We start from the raw sequence: 17335 nt of genomic DNA on the forward strand, positions 1-17335 counted from the left end.
GAAAGAGTACTGTCAGTTTCCCTGTTTGTTCTGTGATGGGGCAGTGGAGTTCTCAAGCTTAATTCTTTCATAAAGGCAATCCATACTTGGTACTAAGGTCAGAAATAAAGACAAAAGAAACCTCTTCTTGCTTTTCCGTTGCCAGTTAAGTCCATATTTTATGATTTGATTCACATTTTATGACTTGAGTTTTCCTCACCAAATTTACACATGATTTTGAGATGATAAAAGTGTTCTCACATTAGAATAAAGACAAGGCTCCAGAGGAAAAAAAATGTATTTGGATGTTTTATTCCCACAACATTTTTATCCTTGAAACTAATATAATGCAAAGCGGGATTTCCAACAACGTGAAACAAAGCAAGCACTGCTGAGTTTTAAAGAGCCCCAGATTGTCGAAAAGGGGAAATTCCTTTCTTTCCCTCAGAGGATCAATCATCTTGAAATGCCTGCTTCAAATACTGGTAGCAGTGAAATAATCATTCTCCTGAAATAGTGTTTCTTAATGCTAGGGTATGTTTACTTTCTCCTTGAAGCCAAAGTTATCCAACTGTAAATCACATCAAAGAGAAATCAGGGCAGTAGCTAAATATTCTGATTAAAAAATTCTTCAAAAGTCTACATCATGTAATAATTTTGTTGAAATTTGCCTGTAATATGCATACAATATTTTGCTGGTTTTAAATAATCTCTATGTCCTTTTCTTCAGCTGCTTGTTTCAGTGAATTTATGTTTTAAAGTATAGTAACTGAAGAAATAATCCTATCCAAAACCACATGTGCAATTATTTCCTCATAATAACTTTTTGTTTTTCATTTGACTTTGTATTTTATTAAATTTTAATTAAATTTACGCAGGTAATACATATTCACTAGGGAAAATTAGAAAATACAGATAAACAGGAAGAAAAATAAACATAATATCAAAGGTGATCAACTAAAGATAATCATAATGGATATTTTCTATGATCTGTTCAGATGCTTTTCTGCTTGTGTGAATATGTGTGTATGAGGTATTTTAATAGGATCCTTCTATACACATCTACATTTTTCAGCTGGCCTTTTTCTTTTTAAACTTGATGTAATGTGAGCTCATCTTCCCATGTGAATATATATACTTTTACATTTTAATGATTTCATTTATCCTTCAGAGTCCTTGGATTCATTTTCATTTTCATTCAACTAGTATTTTCTTATTTCCTATGTAATTTCTTCTTTGACCCATTGGTTGTTCAAGAGTATGTTGTTTAATTTCCACATATTTGTGAGTGACAATTTTCCTTCTGTTAATGATTTCTGGTTTCATTCCATGTGGTCTGAAGAAGATACTTTGTATAATTTCAATCTTTTAAAATTTGTTGAGACCCATTTTGTGGCCTAATATATGGTCTACCCTGGAAAATGTTCCAAGTGCACTTGAGAATAATATGCATTCTACTATTGTTGGGTGGAATGTTCTGTATATGTGTCTTGGGTCTAGTTAGTTTTTGTATTATTCCAGTCCTCTACTTCCTTATTAATCTTCTGTCTAGTTGTTTTATCCATTATTCAAAGTGGGGTATAATTGTCTCCAACTACTGGTATGGAACTTCTTATTTCTCCCTTCAAGTCTGTCAAGTTTTGCTTCATCTTGGGGCTCTGTTGTTATGTGTGTATGTGTTTATAATTTTTATATCTTCTTGATATATTGACCCTTTTGTCAATATATAATGTTCTTCTTTGTCTCTTATAATAATTTTGACCTAAAATCTATTTTACCAAATACTAATATAGAAGCCCCAGCTCTCTTTTGGTTATTATTTGCATGGAATATATTTTTTCCATCCTTTACTTTCAACCTGTTTGTGCCTTTGGATCTAAAGTGAGTGAGTCTCTTATAGACAGGATAGTATCGTTGTATAGTTGGATCATTTTTTTTTTTAAATATGTAATGCGTTTTTTAAAAATTAATTAATTTATTTATTTTTGGCTGTGTTGGGTCTTCGTTTCTGTGCGAGGGCTTTCTCTAGTTGTGGCAAGCGGGGGCCACTCTTCATCGCGGTGCGCGGGCCTTTCACTGTCGCGGCCTCTCTTGTTGCGGGGCACAGGCTCCAGACGCGCAGGCTCAGTAGTTGTGGCTCATGGGCCTAGCTGCTCTGCGGCATGTGGGATCTTCCCAGACCAGGGCTCGAACCCGTGTCCCCTGCATTGGCAGGCAGATTCTCAACCACTGTGCCACCAGGGAAGCCCTAGTTGGATCATTTTTTTTAAAAAAAATTCATTCTGCCAATTTCTGTCTTTTAATTGGAGAACTTAATCTATTTGCATGTGAAGTAATTGATTCTTTGGGAATAAAGTCCTCTTTGTTTCCGCCAGCACCAGGAATCCATACCAGGGATGTAGGCTGCTGTCCTTAAGACTGTCATTGTGCTAGAGGGAGTTGGGTGGGACAAAAAGGTAAGTTAAAACACCACAAAGTTCTCCTATTGGGTTTCAGAGGGTTTCTTGATTAAGCATTTGCTTGACTGCTGTAAATCTTTGATTATCTTCCATTGTTCTGACAGAGTTGATTCTGACATTTTTAGCCAGCCTTTTCAGTGTTTCTGTTGAGAGATGGGCCCTTGGAGTTTCCTACTCTGCCATTTTCACTGGCATTCTTTCCATGCTTTTAAAATATCATTTCCCATTATATTTTGTTTTAACTCTAATTCATTTAACAAATATCACATTTATGGATTTTTATGATGCTTTAAATTTGGGGCTATTATAAATAACACTATTATAGCCAGAATTTATAGAGATTATTTCCTCAGGATAATTCCTATATAAGGAATGATACATTTTAGGAATAAAAGGTTTATGGATTTAGAGTTTTATTAGGTAGATGACAATTAACATTAGCGGAGAGGAAAAAGAAATCTCAGATCCCTCATAATTTCAGGAGTCAAATCTTATACCTTTTAGGATTTTATGATGAAGCATTTGAATGGATTAACATTTATTCAGTTGCACCTAGTTTTACTCTTCCACTAAAATAGCCAGTTTTCAAATGTTAGTTGATGAATGTGAGCCAGGCCCTAGTGCCATAGTGTTGGTTGAAGTTGTACACTAACCACCAAAGGCCCTGTTGTGCATTAAAGACAAGATAGAGGATAGAACCCAATTCCTTTGACTTGGGGGCTATTTCCATCAACTCCACATAATTTCTAATTTAAATGCGATTCCCAGCCATTCAGAGGCAAGTGACCTGAATGACCAGATCATTCATCTGCAGAGCACCAACAGGATAAGCCATTCAAAAATCTAAAATATTATAAAGCTTAGGGTGAACTGTGTCTGTAAACAATTGTACCTCTGAATAATTTGTTTTTAAGCTATTAATATAGTACGCGTAGTAAACCTGTAGTAGATATTCAATAAATTTAACAAATCCCTCTTTCTCTTCTAGCAACCCTCCCCTCAGTCCCTTCAACTCTCCTTCCTATTCACTATGATAAGCTCCATTCTAATTCTCTTTATAAAGCAAAGCCATTCTGTCATTCACATTTTATTCTATAATTAGTGACTGTAGTCATATAGTAGTCTATCTCTTTTTATTATATTGCAGCTATTTATATTTTATTCCTCTCTTATTGTTCTTACCTGACAAAAACCATCCACAAACATAATTTGAATTGGAAAACTTATTCTTTTGGCTGACTGTGCTTGTATTTTGACACTCAAGATCCATTAGATTCTTCTATTTTGTTACTTTAACATGACATATTTTATCTTTTAATTGATTTTAACAAGATAGAGAATATTTGTGACTAAGATGTCAAAGTGGAAGAAAAGTATAGTCCCCTCTTCTAAGTGTTGGGTGAGATCTGGAATTTTAAAACCTATTTCTAGGATGTAAAATCTCCTTGAAGCCACTGGGAATTCTGCATATGGGGAGACTCAGATACACTGGGCAAATATTACCCAAGAGAGACTTTTCGCTGTTGCTATTACAGAGACTTTTTGCAAACCTGCAAAGTCCTTCTACTCCAGGATGCAGTGTAGTGTTGCTCTAACTCCAAAATGCTGAGGACCAAAGTATTTCAAGACCAATTTTTAAATTCCAGAGAAGGGTTATAGTCTAGGATTTTTTTAAATGGGGTTAAAGCAGTAATCTTTTCCATTAATTTCCTGTTATTTTTTCCTTAAAGAGAATTGATATAGGGACAAATTCTGAAGTGGGAATAGGACATGACCATCAGTTCAGTAAAGTTCTGACTAGCACTTGTTTGCATCCTTCCCTACACTTCTTCTAACTCATACTTGACCATTAGCATCAAGATCAAATTATTTTTTTCAAGAGCACTCTGTAAGAGAATGAACGGTTATGTCTCCCAAGAGAAAGAAGGCATCATTTACCAAAAAACCAGCACTCTATTCCTATTTATTCTTCCATTCATTATTTGTGAATTGCCCTATATACATCAGAAACTGGGCTGCATGGTGATGGAAGAGGTGTGTGTTATTTCCAAAGAATGAATGTTATATCAGAATTTTAGGGTCAGCATACTGTTTCTGTTAGCTTCCATGGATATATCCAAGGCTGTCTAAGCTCATAAACTGTTACACGTAAATTCAATGAAAATAAACACAAACAAATCTTGAATTCATTCAGATTGCACCCTGCATAACTGTTAAAACTTGTTTTAATTTTCTCTTTTCATCCAGTTATTTGGAAAACAGTTTTACTTCAGCTTCAGTCTGAAATGTGGTAGCAGACTGGCTTAGATGTGCTGATTGAGAGTGAAATCGTCCTATTCATGTGTAAAACTCTCTCTTCTATTGGATCAGGTGTTCCAGCAAATAATTACTCAGTGAAATATGTACTTACTGCTAATTTTTATGGATAACAATTAAGAAGGATTTACAGTATCTTCCTTTTATTCTCCAATTTCTGGCAGAGGTACCAAAATTTTCAAGGAGGGTTTGTAGAATCACAGCTCAATCAGAAAAAGGAAGTACTTCAAGTCCTTCTGAGAAAGGGTATTCTTTCTGATCCAGGAAATTTCAAAATTTGGCTCTTTGCATTTGTACCAAAACATTACAGAGATTTTTGGAATCAAGTTGCTAAAACCTTGGATGGCTCATTCATCTTCAATAGTAACATTAAGATTTACTGAATGGACTAGCCAGAAGCAGTGGAAAGCAGTTGCCCACAGCTCTGTTCAGCAGTTTTGCAATGGACAAAATGTCAAGTTAGAAAAATTGTCAGTTATGAAGTTGCAGCGTGCTTTTCCTCCACAAATAAAGCCCAGTGTGACATTTTATATAAGTTGCATTTCAAAAATAAGGAAATGGTATCTTTTATCTCTAACTAGGTTTTGGAATTAATTTGCTCTTTTTTACTTGCAGCAATATATTTGTCCTCCAATGGCATATGTTTCATCAGGGCAACCATGTGGAAAACTCAGACACAAAGAAGTGTTTGTTTCTTGCAAGAGCAGTGTGAACAGAGAGCATTAATGTAATTTTGATGCCAGATAAAGTACTTTGTTATAACAGAGAGCATAATAATGAAGAGACTTATAGAGAACCTGGTTTGTTGGTCTTTGGATTTCTCCCATGGTACAGTAGTAAAGTTGGCTCAGCCATTTCAAACAGCTGAGTACAGTGTGAATATTTCTTATTTTCCCCTCCCCCCTGAATGGAGTAGCTTATGGGAATTTCAGAAATTTTAAAAAATTTTATAAAGGATTTTGTCATGCAGACTTGGTCCAATAGGCGTGCAGCTGTTTATATTTTGAATGGTTTTTAAGTGTAGGGAAGATAACACTCCACAATGAAGTTCATCAGCCTTTGGGATACAGGATAAATCTATTGAATAATTTATAGCAACACTGAAGAGAAGTTTTGCTTAGAAATGGGGATTTATGTGGTGATTCAGTTCTTATGGAAACAGTACAAGAAAATAAAGATGAAGATAGTAACAATATTTTAATAGAAATGAGCTGGGTTAGAAAGGCTAATCCACACATATTTTAGGATTGTAAGAAAACAACTCTGGTGGAGAGGGAGGATTGTTGGATGTAAAATCAGGGGACTAGATTCGAATACCAATTCGGTTGAGCCACTTAGAGAAAGTGACAATGGTGGGGATAATAATGCTTAACCAAATTACCTCATATGGCACTTGTGAGATGAGCACTTAATGTACTAAGTAATACTAAAGTTCTTTGAAAATTAGAAATTGCCCATCAGTTATTATTTCAGAGCAAGTTTAACAATAAGAGATGGACAGATGGACCGATCTTACCTAATCTAAAAAAAAAGACAAATGTATACCTCCAATAATACATACAATTTGGCATTCCACTAAAATGTAAGTGGTAACATGTACTAAATCTAGATCTGTTTCCTGTGGTATCTTGGGTTTCCATATTAAGTGTCAGCTTTAATATATCTTTTTATGCAGCTTATGACATCACAACTTCAGTGTAGGTCCCTGGCAAGGATGATTGAGAGTTATTGATGGGAGGCTCAAAACGTAAACTAAAGGAAAATCTGCATCTTTCTCTATACTCCCCTTGTGAACTCAGCTTCAGGGAAATGTGGGGATATTTTAGTAGAATCTTCACTGTCAAGCTGCTTTCTGAGAACTGACTAGTTGTGTGCTGGACAGGATCAGACCCCTGGCCAACACAGACCTAAATGAAGGGATACACAAATGGAATGAGTTAAATAAAATTACTTTTTTAAATGTAATACTATTATTTTCTAAGAAGATACTTCAGTTCAAAGCCTTTGTGATTCAAGACAGAATAATCATCAATCAGCCAACAATGAATTAATCAAAATGTTGTCAAGTTGAGACCCTGGTGGGTCTACTTTTATTAGGAAATGATTAATTTATAATCAGCTTATTAATGTTCATTTGTATTCAAAGAGAGTTTGTTGTCTATTAAATATAATGTCATGAAATCTTAGTTTCACTATGAATTTTCTTAAATTTCTACCTAGCTTCTGCTGACTTATCCTAAATCCCAAATAGTGGAATTCAAACCTCTCTTCATAATCTGCTGAGCCTCAGACTATTGGAAATTTAATGCATCATCATGTTTTAGTCCTCCAAAATTTGATTACATGACTTTTTCTGCCCTTTCAATTTAGAAAAAGAATTATTTAAGAACCAAGAGAAAGGTTTTGACAGTACTTTAGTCCAACAGGAAGCTCTGTAAATATCCAAAGAAACCTCATTCCTCAAATATTGCCAAATTTTTTTGCAGACCCAAGATATTGAGATAGTCATAATCAGCTCAATTTCCCCATCCTTTGGCATTCCGAGCTCCCACTGTGTAAAATAAAATGTAATAAAAATGAAAAAAATTAAACATAATCTTAAAAAGCAAGAAAAGAGAAATAGTGAATCATCAGCTGGGGTTGGAAAAGCTTAGTTGTTTATCTTGCTGAAACCTCTGTAATTTTTGATTTTCCTTGAATGGTTAGGCAGGGACAATAGTATTGAAAGACCATTATGAGTCAAGGTTCTGGGTTCTATTTTTATTTCCACGTTCTTGCATCTAGTTGAATTTCCCCATTAACTAAATACTGAGATTTTGAGTATATTGTTAAGCAAATGTTTACATAGGCTTAAGATTCGTGGATTAAATGTTCTATAAAGGAAAAGAATATTATTGCTGTTACTCATGAGAAATAGTTTTAGTGCTGATTTTGGCATGGGCTGGCTGCCTTCATGTTGGCTAGCAGAGAAAAGTCAACACAAATTCATCAAGCACATTCTCTGCACCAAGTACTAACAGCATAAGAGCTATCAGGCTGGGAATTAAGAATACTTCCTTTAGAAACAGATAATTGAGTACAAACAGTCTTTCTCATGAAAATAATACAAATAATTTACCTACTCTTGATTAAATTCCTGGTAGGATGCTGGGCACTCAGTAGACTTGTTGATTGATCTACCCCCACTTCCATCTGGTTAATTTTATCCTTTATCCAACCCACCTGAAGCAAGCAGGGTCGATTATTCAAGATGAGCTTTTATAAAAATTATTTTTTCTTTCCTCTGAGATCCACAGTTCCTTCCAGAGAAGTTTACAGGGACTGGCCATATATCAACAAGCTACATGTTTTGAAACATTTTCAGAGAGGTGAGAGTGTAAGCATGGGTTATCAATTATAAAGTTAGAGTTTCTGTCACCCAAATTATCAATTAAGATGCTTTCAGCTACAGGTTAACAGGAAAACTCTATTAAAGTGGTTTAAATAATTTATTATTTCCCAGAGACACAGTTTCTCAGGGCTTTATCTCCACTCTGACATCTCCCCTAGCTCTGCAATGCTTCCAGTTTGGGTTCATTCCCAAGGTGGACGTCAGGATGGCTGCAGCATCTCTGAGCGTCATCGCATCCAGACATAACTCTGTCCACAGGGCATAAAGACACCACATCTTCCGCGTGAATTTTTTTAGGAGTAAGGAAGTCTTTCCTGGAAACCCCAGCTCCTCTTAGCAGACCTTCCCTCATAGATCATTGGCTAGGATCAAGTCACATTCCTTTTCTAAACCACACACTGGCAAAGTGAATGGAGTGAGCATGATTGGTAAACTAATTGGTTAGGGAAGAATTTATATTGAGAGACTGCCACCATGATGCCTTTATCTGAGGAATATGTAGCTCAAATTCCTATAACATAAATCCCCTTAAGTATTCCATAATTTATCAATCCAGAATGTACTCTAATTTGAGTATATTAAAGTTGTTAAATTTTTTTTTAAGTCAAGACATTAAAAGCATCTAATATTGAGTTTTTCTTCATAAAATCTGTGTTTTATGGATTCTACAAGAATGAATCTGAAGGACAGAACCAAGAAGTTGCATAATGGTTCCCAGCTTTAAATGTCTTCACTATAGGCTCTGGGACTTCTCAACTAATGCTGCTTCTCAAATGCCAAGGCAAAGAAGAGGATAGGAAGGACAGGGAGAAATGATCATCCCCATTTTAACTAAGGCCTTTAACCCTTCTAAGCCACAAGCATTTTTATTAGTCAAACTAATTACATCAGGGTAATGAAAACAGCGTTGGACAGGGACCCGAGGAATGTCCAGTTTTGCTATTTGCAGGTGTGGTCTCTCATAACCAAGGAACTTTTCCCTATTTGCTTAGGTAACAGCAGGGTCCAGGCTGAGGTCTCTCGTGCCCTTTTTAACTCTAAGAAAATATAATGTTGGTGTCCTTTAATTTCTGCTATCTCCCCTTGCAAATAAGGAGAGAAATTGCTTCAAAGCAGATAACCCAAGAGAGAACAAATCCACCTGAACAGAACTGGGCCTGATCATTTCTGAAATAACTAAGTACAGCCTTTCTAAATGATCCCATGACCGAAAGCATTGTCATTTGTAAGGTCCAGAAGAAATGCAATGACTGGATCTCAATTACCTTTATCAATATGTATGTGGGAGGGGAACAGAGGCAAAGGGAGCATCTTTTATGGAAAAACATAAACAGGATAATATAGAAAACACTGCATTTTTAAACATCCTTCAGTTTATGAAGCATTGCTATTTGGTCCTTTGATCTTCACCACAACCTGGTGATGTAGAAAGAAAATATGTTACGGTCTTCATACTACAGATAAAAAATATGGACTCAGAGAGCCTGGAGGTGTAAAGTAACACTGGCAGAACTAGCACCAAAGCTGGATCTTTTCAATAGAGAAGTGTCTTTGGGGGATTCTACCTATTTTTGAGACCATTGACTTGCTCATATTTGTAAGATATTATATGTTTAAATTCTAGAACTGTTAGACAAACAGTTTCTAATAAAGTTCTGATTGGTTGGGAATCTCATTTGTTCATTCAATAAATACTTACTGAGTACCTACCGTGTGACATGCATACTTCTCCATATTGAAGTATGTTTACTCATATCTCCTGGATCTTCTCTGTAGTTTGAAAAGCCTCTGGTTGGCCGAGATATTTTGATCTTGAGTTTAAATCTCTTCTTTGGATTTAGAGTTAAATGATTATTCTAACCGTTCTATTCTATGCCTTTAAAACAGGAAATAGATTGACTGAAGAACTGAGAGCAAGGCATATGCCCCATTCCACACTTAATGCCTTCTTGGCAGGATACCTAGTGGGGCTTTTCACAAAACTACTGGCATAGTCAGAGAGAGAAACAGTTTGTTATTCTTAGATCTTTCAAGTTGCTACACCTATTTAGCTATAAAATTGCTGGGGCAGATGAATGCTGCTTTTTAAAGTTACCTTAAATACCACTACTCTTAACCTTTTAACATGTTATCAGTTTGGCTAAACAAATTCACCAGTTTGTTCCATTATTATGAATCCATGCTCATGCCATGCACTTAAATAGCAAAGGAACTTTCAGGAGGGTGATTTAACCCCTCTTGGTCCAAGAAAAAAAATACCCTGGTGGAGGCTAGAAACAAGTCCTGGCAAGTAACAGTAAAACCAATGTTTTCTCCATAGACCATGATGATACTTGTAATTACTGTCACCTAAATCAAAATGATTAAAGTAAAATCATGTCTTTCCAGATGCTCAGCATACACTTCCTCCCAGTAAATTAAAGTCACCATTAAGCATCTGAAATGCCTATAATTTGAACCACAGCTGCAAGAGAAGTCACTCAATTGTGAATTTGTTAGACCGTATGTTATTGTACAAGTGTGGGTTTTCTTTCATAAGGCCCCTATGGCCCCCACTGGGATAATTTTTAAAAGAATGACATTGACTTGTGCTCATAGCTACTCCATGACTAAGAGGTAGCAGGTTAAATAATAATAAAAAAGCTATTTTGGCAAATAACGCTTTTAAAAATAGAATTAGTCCTATGTTTCAGGTTTGAATTATGGAAAGAATCTACTGTTTATCATAGCCATCTCTCTCCCCTCCCCTTTCCACACCCCCCCCCCACACACACCACTCACATCAATAGCGTCAAGATGTGGAGAGTTTGTCATAAATGATTTTAGAACAATTCTAAAACAACTGTTTAAGAAACAGTTTCTACTTCTTCCCACAAATGGAGCTATTTTCCAAATGAACAGATTTGTTTAATTATGACCTCAAGTGTCCAAGCCTCTCTTCCAATGGAGAAATAGACAAATGGTGGTCAAACAACCAAAGAAATAAGGGAGAGGGCGTCTGGATAATCCACAAAAAATAATCATTTTTTGAATTACCAAATTGGATTGCAATTTTGACTCGCCTCAAAACATTAAACTCATGAGTCTTTCCGGTGATTCACTGAGAACTAGCAGACAAGGTTCTTCTATAGGTGACTCAATCATTTTAAGAGCCTAGATATGGAAGTAAATTGCCTCTTGGATAAGCCATCAAGAAAGAAACAGCCAGCTTCCTAGCCAGTTAGGTCTATTATATAAAAATGGAAATTTGAACTAGTACAAATTCAAAATGAATTCAAAGTTTAAAAAATTCAAGTATATTCTAATTATTTTTTCTCGGAAGATGGTTTCTATAAATCGGATAATATATCTTTTACATCCATTTAGTCTGGGATAATGGTGAAGAAAGCTGGGACTGGCTATTGACTATTTATTCTTCATAGAAGATGACTTCCATCTAATATTTTGGCAAACTCTCTGTCACTTATATCTTTCTAGGCAACTCTTCCAACATTTTCATAATTTCTAAGCCATGGTCCAATTATCAATGATGCTATTCTTAGAGACCAGAGGCCAACTTCCATGGAGATAAAACTGCAGACTTTTCCTTCAATAACTTTCCAAAGCTCTGATTGTGAAAACAATACATATTAGAATTAGTTAAAAAGTTTCTGAAGAAAATGACAGTGCTTACACCCAACACCAGGGACAATTAAAATGACAATCTTTGGGCATGTAACCTGAACATCAGTACTTTTTGGTTTTTTTTTTTTTTTGAACATCGGTACTTTTTAAAAGCTTCCCAAGTGATTCTACTGTGCAGCCAGGGTTGAGAACCTCTGATTTGGTCTACCCCATTACTTCACAGAAATGAATATGGGAGTTCAGAAATATAATTTACATACAGTAAATAATCTAATTTCTATTACTACAGATTAGTTCTGCTTATTCTATAGCTTCAAAGAAATGGAGGGGGAAAAAACAAACCCAGTATGTATTCTTTTTTTTGTCTTCTTTTGCTCAGCTAAATGTTTTTGAGATTCATCCCTGTTGTTGCTTGTATCAGTAGTTCTTCCTTTTTAATTGTTACATAATATTCCATTGTATGAGTATAGCAAAATGTATACATACCCATTTATCTGTTGATGGATATTTAAGTTGTATTCAGTTTGGGGTTATTATGAATAAAATTGCTATGAACATTTATGTAAAAGTCTTTCTGTGGACATATAGTTTCTTTTCTGGGTAAATGCCTAAGATTTGCTGAGTCACATGGTAAGTTTATATTTAACTGTATAAGAAATTGTCACACTGTTTTCTAAAGTGGTTGTACCATTTTACAATCCCACCAGAATCTTTGAGACTTCCAATTGCTGAATGTTCTCATCAACATTTGGTATGAGTTTTCTATTGCTGCCATAACAAATTACCACGTATTTAGAGGCTAACACAATGTAAATTTATTATCTTCTAGTTCTGGAAGCCAGAATTCTGACATGGATCTCACTAGACTAAAACCAAAGTGGTGGCACACCTCTGTTCCTTTCTGAAGGCTCTGAGGGAGAATCCATTTCCCACTCATTCGGATTGTTGGCAGATTCAGCTACTTGAGGTTGTAGGATCAAGATTCTCATTTTCTTTATGGCTGTAAACGGAATACCGTTCTGTTTCTGGAGGCCATGACATTCCTTGGCTTGTAGCCATCCTCCTCTATCTTCAAAGCCAGAAACCTGTGGTGAGTAGCGTCCTTTTCCCATCACATCTCTCCAACCCACTCTTCTGCTTCACTCTTCCACTTTCAAGAGTTTACATGATTAGAGTGAGTCCATTCAAATAATACGGGATGATCTCCCTGTTTCAATTATCTACCTTAATTCCATTTGCCATGTAATATAATATATTCACAGGGCTCAGAGATTTGTGGGGCTGCATTCTGCCTGCCACATACCCGCACCCTAGATCTTTATGCTATCATTGTCATTCCTTTTATTCAATACTTCTATATCTGTTATAAATTCCACTTGACAATGTTACTGATTTTCCTTTAAAATCGGTTGTCTTTCGCAAAAGGCCACAGATTGTATGATTTCATTTATTTGAGATGTTTAGAATAGGCAAATTCATAGATACAGAAAATAGTTCAGTGCTTTCCAGGGGCTGGATGAGTGAGTGGAGGACGAGATGACTGCTAATGGGTACAGTGTTTCTTTTTGTGGTGATAAAACGTTTTGGGATTAGACAGTGATGATGGTTTCACAACCTTATGGATATATTTAAATTGATTGTATTGTACACTGTAAAAGGGTGCACTTTATGGTATGTACATTATATCTCAATTGAAAGAATGGAAAAAGTCACTTGTCTTTGAAAGAAATTACATGAAGAAAAAAAAGCAGATTTTTTTACCAGTCACAGGCTGAATAAGCTCTCTCCATGGGGAATCAACCCAGCTTCCCTGTTTCTGGCACTGTACCATATCCTATAGTACTGGAGGCTATATTGAGCAGTCTTGGAAAAAGGGATTGAAATGCCTGGCTGGACCTTAAACTATAGATACAAGCCCAGTTCAAAAGAATAATGAAGTTAATATGTGAAGAGAACTTTATTGTCTATATATACATATGTATTTGTGTGTAAAGGATACTAACCTCTAACATATAGATTAATGTACTTTACATATATTATTATTTCTTTTTCTTTCCCTATTTCCCTGATTAATCCTCCACTAAAATGTTTAAGAGAAATGGTGATAATATACATCCTTGCCCTATGCTTGATCTCAGGGGGAAAGCATCCAATATTTCACCATTAAGTATAAGTTATAGGTTTTTGGTTGTTTTTGTTTTTTAGTCAGAATAAGAAAGCATCTTTCTATTCCTAGCTTGCACTTTGTTTAGTTTTTAATTATCTTAATAACTTATTGATTATCATGTAGAAACAAGTTCATGTTATCTCAGATATAGCATTAAATTGAATCACCCAATGAATAGTGACAAACTTCTATGTGGTTGGTACTATTTCAGGTACCAGGACCCAAAGAAAAATAAGACACAGTCCTTATCCTGTACTTCCTCACAGTCAAAATGCTGTGGGGTTATTGAGAAGAAAGAAAATGACTTTAGTTGAGAGGAATCAAGGAAGGATTCAGAGAAACTAACATTTGAGCCAAATTTTGCAGGCAGACAAGGTGAGCACAGTATATTCCGGGTAGAAGTCACAGCTCGGAAATGTGAAAGAACATGGATTATGAGGTGGTGGGACGTGAGGCCAGAGGGGAAGTCAGTGTATACCATAAATAAAGTAAGTTAGGAAACTTGCTGACAGGTTTATACTGGATCCTGTGGACAAAGAGGGGCCATCAAGTTGTTTTAGAAAGATCAGTCTGCTGACAGTGTAGATGGTGAAATAGAGATGAAGGAGGTTACAGCTGAGAGACTAGGTGGGAAGCTAGTGATGAGAATCTGAAACAGGGGAAATACACTCAAGAGAAAAGGACAAAATATAGTGAGACTTAGGAAGTTAGAAACAACGGAACAGATTGTCCAACTGGATGTAGAAACTGAGGGAGAGGAGGAATCCATGTTTCTTTCCTGGTTTCCTGGGTAACTACAGGGAATTTGGAAAGGTGAAGATGCTGCATTCGGTTCAGCACATGCCGAGTCTGAGAAAGGCCACCAAGTGGAATGTCTGAAAAAAAGCTGAAAATGTTGGCCTCACACTCCTGATTATGATTTAGGATCAGTCCTGGTGAAGCTCTGATCCAGACGATGGATTATTAAAATAAATCTAGGATTGGTGATAAAAATTTGAGGGATTTATAGCAAGCTATAGCTCCAGAAGGGCTGCTAGGACCCATGCTTTCCCCCATTTAGTAGTCAGGATCTTTAACCTACATGTGGCATGGCCATCTGATGGTTCCAAGCCTCTTTAATCACTCTTTTCTGGGCTTTTGCTTGGAATTATTTTGACCTCCAACCCAGCTATCCTGGCCTATACCTAATTTTAACACAAATATGGAAGAATCCCTTTGTGGTCTAATTGTGCTATCACAACTGAATAAAAACCCAAATACAATTCTAGGAGGCTTAGAAGAGTTATGTAGATGACTTCTGAAGGCATTCTTGATGAGTGGCATGGGGTTTAAAGGGTGTATCACACAGCAAAATAACTTAAAATTTCTCTTTACCCATCCATCACTTCAAGGCCTCTGCATCAACACATTAGCTTCCTAAAAATCTCTTCTCTCTCCACCCCCACCTCACACTTTCTCAATAACAACTGCTACAGCTTATTCCTTGCTACTCTGGACTCTATTTCTATAGGGATAGTATATAATTAACAACACACAAACATACACACACACACACCACGAATCATTACTGACTTCAAAATCTCTTTCCAATGGAAGGATGAGAGGAAATAGATATGTATTAGGTATGTGTATGTTTAGTTGAAATGTAATTAAGTACAGATTAGATGCCTGGTTAATGATACCTGGAGAAAGTAGGAATCCTGTGTGGAAATGAGAAGGCTTTGCAAGGTTTGGGACTAAAGGAGAAGCAAGGCTGCTAGGAGTTGGCAGTGAAGGTGGGTGGGAGGAAGAAGTCATGCCAAACAACATAGCTATGATGTTGGACAGAAAGATTCTCTAATCACATCAAGGAAGAACTAACGTATAATCCTGGAATGATAGAGCCCCATCTTTTTCTCTCTCATAGTGGATTGAGGGAGGAAATTCCTTCTTACCTGGTGAGTAGTCTCAGCCACAGCTGGCTCATGGTCCCTCTGTGGTGATTAATGGTGTGTGGGAATGTGGGTGTTTGGTGGGGTGGCCAGAGAATGCCCTACAAGGTGCTTGGGAGATAATACCCTTCCTGTCCCATGCACTCCTCTCCTGGCTAGTCTTCCCCAGATGAAACTCAAAGGCCAGCATTCAAAGGAAGTACACACATTCCTTTTACAAAATGTCAGGAAGGTCCGCTCCTCTGGTGAGATGGGGCTGGGAGACGCTCTCCTCAGCTCCTTGCCTGGGTGGGCAAGTCAGGCTCTAGGGCAGGCAGAAATCCTCGTTTGAGGGTCCCACCGAGTTCCCTGGTCAGAGTGCTGCAGCTGAGCAGAGCAGCTGCTTGGGACTACTGCTCGGGTGCTGCAGAAAGCGTTCTTGGAATTTGACATGTTATCACTTTGGGACCGTTGACCAGCTGCTCCTGACTTGGCCACACGAAGGCTCAGACTGTCCCAGTCTCTGAACAAAAAATTTCACAATTTGTGTGGAAACACAAGAGACCCAGAATAGCCAAAGCAATCTTGAGAAAGAAAAACAGAGCTGGAGGAATCAGGCTCCCTGACTTCATAGTATACTACAAAGCTACAGAAATCAAGACAATATGGTACTGGCACAAAAACAGAAATATAGATCAATGGAACAGGATAGAAAGCCCAGAGATAAACCCACGCACATATGGTCACCTTATCTTTGATAAAGGAGGCAAGAATATACAACGGAGAAAAGACAGCCTCTTCAATAAGTGATGCTGGGAAAACTGGACAGCTACATGTAAAAGAATGAAATTAGAACACTTCCTAACACCATACACAAAAATAAACTAAAAATGGATTAAAGACCTAAAAGTAAGTCCAGGCACTGTAAAACTCTTAGAGGAAAAGTTAGGCAGAACACTCTATGACATAAATTACAGCAGGATCCTTTTTGACCCACCTCCTAGAGAAAGGGAAATAAAAACAAAAATAAACAAATGGGACCTAATGAAACTTAAAAGCTTTTGCACAGCAAAGGAAACCACAGACAAGACGAAAAGACAACCGTCAGAATGGGAGAAAATATTTGCAAATGAAGCAACTGACAAAGGATTCATCTCCAAAATATACAAACAGCTCATGCAGCTCAATATCAAAAAAACAAACAACCCAATCCAAAAATGGGCAGAAGACCTAAATAGACATTTCTCCAAAGAAGATATACAGATTGCCAACAAACACATGAAAGGATGCTCAACATCACTAATCATTAGAGAAATGCAAATCAAAACTACAATGAGGTATCCCCTCACACCAGTCAGAATGGCCATCATAAAAAGGTCTATAAACAATAAATGCTGGAGAGGGTGTGGAGAAAAGTGAACCCTCTTGCACTGTTGGTGGGAATGTAAATTGATACAGCCATTATGGAGAACAATATGGAGGTTCCTTA

The 17335-nt window shown here is 36.7% G+C and overlaps 1 protein-coding gene across 2 annotated transcripts in view; it reads left to right on the forward strand.

Annotated features, from left to right (window-relative positions):
• Positions 1-17335, forward strand: part of LOC309631734 (uncharacterized protein) — a 492832-nt gene that overhangs the window by 265369 nt on the left and 210128 nt on the right. Inside the window, exon 6 of one of the 2 annotated variants that reach the window (XM_082398597.1) lies at positions 12599-12859. The exons of the other annotated variant lie outside the window; for it this stretch is intronic. The gene's annotated coding sequence lies outside the window, so the exon portion shown is untranslated. The remainder of the gene's footprint in view (positions 1-12598; positions 12860-17335) is intronic. 2 annotated transcript variants of the gene reach the window in all.

This window comes from Balaenoptera borealis (assembly GCF_965194805.1).
Source record: "Balaenoptera borealis genome assembly, chromosome: 7".
Taxonomy (NCBI): Eukaryota; Metazoa; Chordata; class Mammalia; order Artiodactyla; family Balaenopteridae; genus Balaenoptera; species Balaenoptera borealis.